Source organism: Cucurbita pepo, chromosome 3 (genome assembly GCF_057944985.1).
Source record: "Cucurbita pepo subsp. pepo isolate OVF chromosome 3, ASM5794498v1, whole genome shotgun sequence".
NCBI classification, from domain to species: domain Eukaryota; kingdom Viridiplantae; phylum Streptophyta; class Magnoliopsida; order Cucurbitales; family Cucurbitaceae; genus Cucurbita; species Cucurbita pepo.
The window spans coordinates 9,020,255-9,030,529 of NC_141800.1; the positions used below are offsets into that span (position 1 = coordinate 9,020,255).

The 10,275-nt window shown below is 33.5% G+C and overlaps 1 non-coding gene across 1 annotated transcript; it reads right to left on the reverse strand.

The window, feature by feature from the left end:
* Positions 1-5,418: 5,418 nt before the first annotated feature.
* On the reverse strand, positions 5,419-5,490 carry TRNAP-UGG (transfer RNA proline (anticodon UGG)). The gene has a single exon. It is a non-coding gene; the product is annotated as a tRNA-Pro (tRNA).
* Positions 5,491-10,275: the final 4,785 nt, after the last annotated feature.

Below are 10,275 nucleotides of genomic sequence, written 5' to 3' on the forward strand. Positions count from 1 at the left end.
TATATTTGATTAGAAGCTAAAAATATTTTGTTTGGTGGTATGATTCTCACTTAGGGTGCAAGAGGTTTTGAGTTCAATTCTTGTAATGCCCCTATGTCTAAATCCTTTCTTATCCAAGGACTTCATATTAATATAAACTTTTTGTTCCTATTATCAAACATACCTCTTAACTTCTGTACACCAATTGTTGGGCAACAAAGACTAAGAAGTCTTTGTTTACATCCCAAGACTTTATACTTACCATCTTAGGAAACAAAGAAAAAAAAAAAAAAAAAGAAGTTCTTATTATGTTCTTGTTTTGTTCTCCACGACATATTCTCATCGAGGACTTCATGTGTTTCCTGCAATACAACAAAATACGACCTTAATATCTAGGCTCAAGGCTTCATACATACGTTTCAAATGGCATAACAAGGTCATTTGGTCTAGTGGTATGATTCTTGCATTGGGTGCGAGAGGTCTTGAGTTCAATCCTCAAAATGTGCCCCTTCAAGAAATTGTAGAATTGAAGATATTTATTAAGTAAATAAACACACATTAAAATGACAAATGTTAAATACATACATTCCCATGATATTGTGAATATGCCAAAGGTAACACATAATAAGAACTTTTAGCCCCTCAACTCCCAACAAATATAGATTTCAAACTTGAGAAAAAAAATCATATCGAGTGAGAGCTAAAAATGATAGATGTTCAAGAAGGGAAATTTGGTCTAGTGGTATTATTCTTACTTAGGGTGTGAGAGGTCCTGAGTTCACATCTTAGAATGCCCTTGTCCTTAATTCTCTTATTACTTCGGTTATCAATTTACTCGCACGTTTTTTCTAGCATGAGATAGCAATCCCGTTATAAATATTGTTAAATGGTATGGTAGCAAGGGACGAAGTACACGGTATGGTAGCAAGGGACGAAGTACGGTTAAATAGTAGCAACGGTATGGTAGCAAGGGACGAAGTACGGTTAAATAGTAGCAACGGTATGGTAGCAAGGGACGAAGTACGGTTAAATAGTAGCAACGGTATGGTAGCAAGGGACGAAGTACGGTTAAATAGTAGCAACGAATGCTCAACGTATTATAAATATTGTTGCTCAACGTATTATAAATATTGTTGCTCAACGTATTATAAATATTGTTGCTCAACGTATTATAAATATTGTTGCTCAACGTATTATAAATATTGTTGCTCAACGTATTATAAATATTGTTGCTCAACGTATTATAAATATTGTTAAATGGTATGGTAGCAAGAGACTAGTAAAATTGTGAAAGGGACGAAGTAAATATTATAAATATTGTTAAATGGTATGGTAGCAAGGGACTAGTAAAATTGTGAAAGGGACAAAGTAAATCCGAAAGGAATGCACATATGCTAGTGGCAATGCAGCTTCAACCATAATAATTTTGAGCTGGGTCATTCATAATCTTAAAGGCACAAGTAGGTTCTAAAGCACAAAAACATGTGGATAAATTTTAAATATAGAGGCGCATAAAATATATGGACTAGCAACTAAAAATTATAGATTCACTACAAGCGCATTTAGTCTAGTGGTATGATTCTTGCTTCGGGTGCGAAAGGCGTTACACCCTCGACCCACACAAATTGTTCTATGATATTTTTTTCTAGGAACTCTTTGTTATGTTAAGGGGCACAGATTCTCTATTGCACTAATCTCCCAATAGTAGTTTTACTTAGGTCATCTGTCGTCACAATCCTTTTAAGGAAGATGCGCCCAAATAACCAGTGAACAATAACATTTAAAGAAGTTTCAGAGAGCGAGAAGAGGCGTAATAGAGAATAGGAATGAGAAGGGTACCAAAATTTTCAGTGAGTCGTATAAGGATCACGTAAATAGTCAAAAGATCCACTACAAGGGCATTTGGTCTAGTGGTATGATTCTTGCTTCGGGTGCGAGAGGGATCGAGTTTGATTCTTGGAAATGCCCCAACAATTATATCAAATTGAATAAAGAAATAATTTAAATGGATGTTTGGTAAAAAAAAAAAAATAAAAAAAAAAAAATAAAAAAATAAAAAAATAAAAAAATAAAAAAAAATACAAATACAAATACAAAGGGAAGAAGAACAAGGGAAGCATTCTTCAACCTACATGCATGCTCCAAGCCCAACTCACGTAAATAGTCAGAAGATCCAGCCCACAACCGAACGTAAATAGTCAGAAGATCCAGCCCACAACCGAAGGGAACCATTCTTGAATAGCATTTGAAATGCCCCAGTCTCTCGTTGAGGAGTCTCTTCCAATCTACTAGGTGCTATTGAAAATCACTTCTCGGTTCGTTGACTCTTCATTTCTTCTCTGTTGGTGTCTTTCCTACTTTCTTCACATGAAATTTTTTCTTCTTTGCATGACGTCATACCACCTGCTTCTGCTTGATGTCTTCTTGGTCCGAATAATAACGTTTCAAGTTACTGACGTGGACAACAAGATTAGTCCGCATCCATAAGAGCAATTGGATCCTATATGATGTCTTGATAATCTTGTGGATAACTTCGACTAGTCCATAGTATTTTTGCACCCGTCTTTGGTTCTTGTTGCTTTGAACTCGAAGTTGATCTAACGTTAACTTATATGAACTCTCTATTTTTCTTGAAATTATTGTTGTCGACGCTTCTTACTGACCATTCTCTTCATCCGTCTGGTATTTCTATGTGAATATGTGTTGCTTCAGTGGCTTGTTTTTGTCTTCCTTCTCCAATATTGGTGTTGGCTTGGTGTCTTTGCCTAGCATTTGAGTGATCACTGACAAGAGCCTTTGGGGGTCTAATGAACTCGACAGTTAACAAGTCATTTAGCTTTTCATAGAATTTAGCTAGCTCAAGCTCAGCCACATGACATTTGTTTGTGGCAGGCGATCTCGATTGCAACATAAAACTAATCTTGTGATTTATCTCTCCTGGTTGGGATAAATCCATTATCTGACCTTCTTGTTTTGCATCGTGGTGTTCATGTAGTGGCAACAAGGTTTCTATTGAGGTTGACTCACTCGAGCTCCCCTTTTCAATTACAACAATAGTAGCAAGCGTAGATTCATCATGGCTAAGATTCTTTCTCAACTGTAGTATCGACATCATTTTCACCCCTCTTGGTTGATGGATGTTTTTCTGAATGATTGTCGGATTAGACTCCGTTACTACTAGGAATTTTGCTAGGGACATGTAAATGACTTTGTGTTCCAGTAGGACGTTCATCCCTAACACGACGTCAAAGTCATCCATTTCAACTAACACAAAATGATTTGCCTAGTCCATGGCTCCAGCTTTATTAGAGTTCTCATTGTGACTCTTAAGACTGATAAAGCTTCCAATTTGACGGTGTTCATCTTTCTTGTATCTCGATGCCAAAGGATGCTAAAATATTTTGCATTGGTCTCGATCATTAGTTGTGGGTGGTTCTAGAGTTGACAATGGTGTTCCTTGATACTTTGTGCTTTATCCAGACCTCAACATACATAATATAATATATATATATATATATATATATATATATGCTTTTAACTATAACACATATAGTCCATGAAAGAATTGTAACTCTTATGCTCATTAATATTATAATGGTTACTACCTAAATTATAACTTAAAGGTAGAGAATTGATGTCCAATTAGCCAACCCTAAATTTGTAATCTTGGTAGAGTGATTGAAATTAATGGAAGTAGTTTAAACTCCTAGTACCTTAAATGAAGTTGATCTCTTCTAATAAAACATGAATCTCTTTAATATCATTAATACAATTATGCTTCATCTTGAACCTTTCAAACAGGAAACTAAAAGTGCGTTTTAATTGAACTTCATTTTATTGTCATCTTGAATGATGTGTAGGATATATTCTTGATTTACCTTGATATTTCATATTAGTTAAGCTTTTTGCAAAATCACAAGTAAACGACAACAACAACGATGAGCTTGGGTCTGTTTATTATTTTAAAGAAATTTTTTTCTCCATTTATCCCTAATAACTCTCCGACTTCCTTCACTCTCTTTCTTTTTCTCCTTCTTTATTCAAATCGGCATTGGTTAGGGATGAAGAAAGAATGAGTTGGAGATTGAGAAATGGGAAGAGAAATAAAGAATGTGATGGAGGAAGAGGAGGAAATGGGAGGAAGTGGAGAACATGGATAAAATGAGCACCCACGCAACTCTTAAGCCATGTCGAATTCCTAGTACCTTAAATAAATTTGGTCTCCTCTAATAAAACTGGAATTTCTCTTATGATCATTAAATTCTTATAGACCCCAAGCTCAATATCATAAATACAATTATGCTTTATCTTGAACACACCAAACACGAAACTAAAGTGGGTTCAATTTAACTCCATTTTATTGCCATCTTGAATGATGTGTAGGGTATATTCTTGATTTAACTTAAAGATCTTGTCGGATAATAGTTTATATTAGTTAAGCTTTTTGCAAAATCACAGTTAGAAGACAACAACGATGAACCTAGGTCTATTAGTCATTTCAAAGACAATTTCTTTGTCCATCTCATCGGAATGACAGTTCAACTACCATATTATGTAAAAAACAAGTTTACGACTCATAACACCAACTACCTAAATTATGACCTAAAAATTTGGAAACATAAGTTGTAGTTGATAATTGCACAAAAATTTCCCTAAATCCATGAACTTGTGTCCAATTAGTCAATCCTAAAGATTGTAACTAGCATAGAGTAATTGAAGCTCCACATGAAGTAATTTAAAGTTCCCATTACTTAACTAAAGTTCATCTCATCTTTAAAGAAGCATGGTTTGCACTTAAGTTCATGAAATGCTTATAGATTCCAACTCTTAGTACTACTAATGCCAGTATGTTTCGTATGAGTTTGTCATAAATGAAACTAAGGTCCATTCAATACAACTTTATTTTGTTGTCATAGAGGCAAAATAGAAGAATTAAATCAAACAAACTGATAAACTAAACCGAATCAATCCAACCCAAATTGATTAGTTTGTTTCCTTTGTTGGGCTGTTGGTTTATTTGATAATCCTCGTATATTATAACAATTCAATATAAAATGCCTTACTTACAAGTAAAATATTAGACCATCAACTTTTCATTTTATAGCCGTCCAACCACATAGAGAAAAATATATTTGAGTAGAAGCAAAAAAAATATTGGGTATTTAAGAAAAGGCATTTGGTTTAGTGGTACGACCCTCACTTACGGTGCAACCTCAAATGCCCCTATATCTAAATCTTTTCTTATCAAAGAACTTCATATTTATTCATATTTATATAAACTTGTTGTTCCTATTATTTACTTTTCAAACATACCTCTTAACTTCTCTACATCAATTGTTGGGCAACAAAGTCGACATAAAGGAATTAGAAAAGAGATATCAAAACTTAAACATGTAAGCATTGGGATGTAAAGAAAGACTTTAGGTTGCTACTCTTGAAGGGGCATTCCGAGAATCGAACTCGAGACCTCTCGCACCCAAAGCGAGAATCATACCACTAGACCAAATGCCCTTATTATGCCACTTAAAATGTATGTATGAATCCTTGGGCCTAGGTATTAAGGTCGTATTTTGTCATATTGCATGAAACACATGAAGTCCTCGATGCGGTTGAACTGAAGCCTTGGATGTAGAATGTGTCTTAATAACATAATAAGAACAAAGAGCTCTCTACAAGACCTGCTTCAGATTTGGATAGGCATACTCACCAAAATGAAGTAAATAAGTACAATAAAATGACACACGTTAAATACATACATTCCCATGAAATTGTGAATGTGAATGATAATCCAAATAATAATATCAATGCATTCTATGTCGAAGTGATTCATAAATTATACCTAATTTTCTACCATTTTGGACCTATTATTGATGACGAGACATTTAGGATTTTGTGACATGAGAATTGTTGGGATGTAGCTCTGATGGTAGAGTGCTCGCTTTGCATGTGAGAGGTATGTGGATCGATACCCTTCTTCTCCAAAATAATTTATTATTAAATATGTAATTTCTTTTCAATTTTTCCTTAGTCATGACATGTTGAGTAGCGATATTTTATTTCTGTTCAATCTTTCCTTATTTATGACATAATAAGCGGAGATATTTTTTTCATTTTCACAATTATTGATGACGGGTCATTTAGGGTTTTATAATGTAAGAATCGTGGGGATGTAGCTCAGATGGTAGAGCTTCCCATGTTGGAAGTACGGGATTGATACCTTCCTTCTCTAAATGAATCGATTATTAAATATATTATTTCTTTTCAAAATTTTCATATTTACTACATGATGAACAGAGATAGTTTTTCATTTTCACTATTATTAAGGACGAGATGTTTAGGGTTTTGTAACATAAGAATTGTGGGTACGTAGCTCAGATGGTAAAGCGCTTGATTTGTATGCGAGAGGTATAGGGATTGATACCTTACATCTCTAAAATAAAACTATCTATTATTAAATATATTTTTTACTTTCAATTTTCCCTCATTCATGTCATGACATGTTGAGTAGCAATATTTCTTCATTTTCATTATTATTGAAATTTAATCCAGGCCACTAACTTCTTTGGTTGGGAGACTATAAATATCCTAATGTCCTCAAATTATTATTATGTAAAAATTAGATTCAAGAGGAATGAAATTGATCTCTCAAGTTTAGAAGTTCCCCTTAAAAATTCGAGCATTATCTCTACCATTTCTAAGTTTCACTATTATTGAGATTAAATCGAGGTCACTAACTTCTTTTGTGGGGAGACTATAAATATCCTCCTGTCCTCAAGTTATTATGTAAAAATTAGATTTAAGAGGAATGAAATTGATCTCTCAAGTTTAGAAGTTCCCCTCCCTACCATTTCTAAGTTTCAAGCAATTATTATGTGAAAATTAGATTTTAGAGGAATAAAATTGATCTCTCGAGTTTAGAAGTTCCCCTTAAAAATTCGAGCATTATCTCTATCATTTCTAAGTTTCAACCAATTGTTGGGGGTAGAATTGCACATGAGCCTATCAAGTTCGATTGTGTGGTTGAGTGAAATTCTCAACCTTCTACTTATTTTTGGGATTTATTCTCTTCCTATTCATTGTAATTTATTCTAATACAAACAAGTTTGTCTTCTAGGGAATGTATTAAACACATGGGTTTATTAATTACTGTGAACTTTTATTTAAAATGAAGTAAATACAAATAGAGTAAGTATATATACCAATAAAAGAGGAAATATGTTTACTAGAACATTTTTTTTAATATGAGATAGAAGTAAACATATCCGTAAAAAGAAACTACATAAACTTAAAGAAGTTGATCCCATTTTACAATATAAATATTGTTAAAGGATAGCAAAGAAGTAGTTTTGACATATAAATGTAGGTTTTGAAAACTAAAATTAAAAAATTAAAAAATTAAAAAATTAAAAAAATTAAAAAATATATATAAAATAAAAGTCGTTTTCAAAAACTTAGTTTGTGGTGAAATTTTGCTTAAAATTCAAATGTATTGTTTCAATATCTATCCTAAAGGAATGCATGTGCTTTAGTGGCAATGTAGCTTCAACCAAAATAATTTGAGCTTGGTCATTCACAATCTTACAGGTACAAGGTAGGAATTATAGGATATGAACTTTATTTATGTCAATATTTTTTACATTCAATTTTCCATTATTCCTGACATTTAGAGTAGCGATATTTCTTCATTTTCACTATTATTGATGAAGGAAAATTTAGGGTTTTGTGATTTAAAAGTTGTGGGTATTTAGCCAGATGGTAGAGCGCCTGCGTAGCATGCGAAAGGTACGGGGATCTATACCCTGCATCTTCAAAAGAAACTATTTGTTATTCATATTTTATTTCTATTCAATCTTTCCTTATTTATGACATAATGAGACGAGATATTTTTTTATTTACACAATTATTGATGACCGGACGTTTATTATTTTCCAATGTAAGAGTTGTGCGGATGTAGATCAAATGGTAGAGCACTTGCTTCTCATGTGGGTAGTACGGGGATTAATACCTTGCATCTCCAAATGAACGAATTATTAAATATATTATTTCTTTTCAAAATTTTCATATTTACGACATAATGAGCAGTATAGTTTTTCATTTTTACTATTATTGATGACGAGACGTTTAGGGTTTTGTGATATAAGAATCGTGGGGATGTAGCTCAGATGGTAGAGCGCTTGCTTTGCATGCGAGAGGTATGGGGATTGATACCCTACATCTCTAAAACAAAACTATTTATTATTAAAAAAAAATGTTATTTCTTTTAAGTTTTCCTTATTCATGACATGTTAAGTAGCGATATTTCTTCATTTTCACTATTATTGATGATGGAAAATTTAGGGTTTTGTGATGCAAGAATTCCGGGGATGTAGCACAGATGGTGGAGAGCTCGCTTAGCATGCGAGAGGTACGGGGATGGATACCCCGCATCTCCAAAAGAAACTCTATTCAATCTTTCCTTATTTATGACATCATGAGCCGAGTTATTTTTTCATTTTCACTATTATTGATGATGGGACGTTTAGGATTTTCTAATGTAAGAATCAGAATCATCAGAATGTAGATTAGATTAAGAAACTCTATTCAATCTTTCCTTATTTATGACATCATGAGCCGAGTTATTTTTTCATTTTCACTATTATTGATGACGGGACGTTTAAGGTTTTCTGATGTAAGAATCAGAATCATCAGAATGTAGATTAGATTAAGAAACTCTATTCAATCTTTCCTTATTTATGACATCATGAGCGGAGATATTTTTTCATTTTCACTATTATTGATGACGGGACGTTTAGGGTTTTCTGATGTAAGAATCAGAATCATCAGAATGTAGATTAGATTTTAGATCGCTTTCTTAGCATGTGAGAAGTATGGGGATCCTGAGAATGTAGATTAGATTTTAGATCGCTTTCTTAGCATGTGAGAAGTATGGGGGATCCATACTCGCATCTCTAAAGGATTAATGAGTAGCGATATTTTTTCATTTTCACTATTATTGATGATAAGACGTTTAGGATTTTATGTCATAAGAATCTTGGGGATGTAGCTCAGGTGGTAGAGCGCTCGCTTTGCATGCGAGAAGTATAGGGATCGATACCCCGCATCTTCAAAATAAAACTATCTATTATTAAATATGTTATTTCTTTTCAATTTTTCCTTAGTCATAACATGTTGAGTAGCGATATTTCTTCATTTTCACTATTACTAAAGACAGAAAATTTAGGATGGTACAGCGCGAGCATGTGAGAGGTATGGGGATTGATACCAAAATTTAGGATTTTGTGGTGCAAGTAATGTGGGGATGTAGCTCAATACCAAAATTTAGGATTTTGTGGTGCAAGTAATGTGGGGATGTAGCTCAGATGGTACAACGCGAGCATGTGAGAGGAATGGGGATTGATACCTCATTTGAATCATGGAGATGTAGCTTAGATGGTAGAGCACTTGCTTTGCAAGAGGTATGGGGACTGGGACTGGTAGATAACTATCAATTATTAAATATATTAATTATTTTCAATTTATTTTTATTTATGACATAATGTGCAGAGATAGTTTTTTATTTTCACTCTTATTGATGACAAGACATTTAGGATTTTATGATGTAAGAATCGTGTGAATGTAGCTCAGATGGTAGAGTGCTCGCTTAGCATGCGAGAGGTATGGCGATCAATACCTCTTATCTCCGAAAGAATCTATTCGTTAAATATTTCTTCATTTTCACTATTATTGATGAGAGAAAATTTAGAGTTTTGTGATATAAGAGTTGTGGGGATGTAGCTTAGATGGTAGAGCGTTCGCTTAGCATGCAAGAGGTATAGTTTTGTGATATAAGAGTTGTGGGGATGTAGCGATGGTAGAGTGTTCGCTTAGCATGCAAGAGGTATAGTTTTGTGATATAAGAGTTGTGGGGATGTAGCTTAGATGGTAGAGCGTTCGCTTAGCATGCAAGAGGTATAGCTTGCATATTTGCATCTCTAGAAGAAAATATATTTCCTTATTTATGACATAATGAGCAGAGATATTTTTTTCGTGGGATGTAGCTCAAATGGTTTTATTTCTATTGAATCTTTTCTTATTTTGATATATTGAGCATAGATATTTTTTTATTTTCACTATTATTGGTGATGGTAGGTTTAGGATTTGATGACGTAAGAATTTTGGGGATGTAGGTCAGATGGTAGAGCGCTAGCTTCGCATGTGAGAAGTACGGTGCGATACCCTGCATCTCCAAAGGAATCCTACTACCAAATATTCTATTTCTATTTCAAATTTTTCTTATTTATGATATAATGAGAAGGG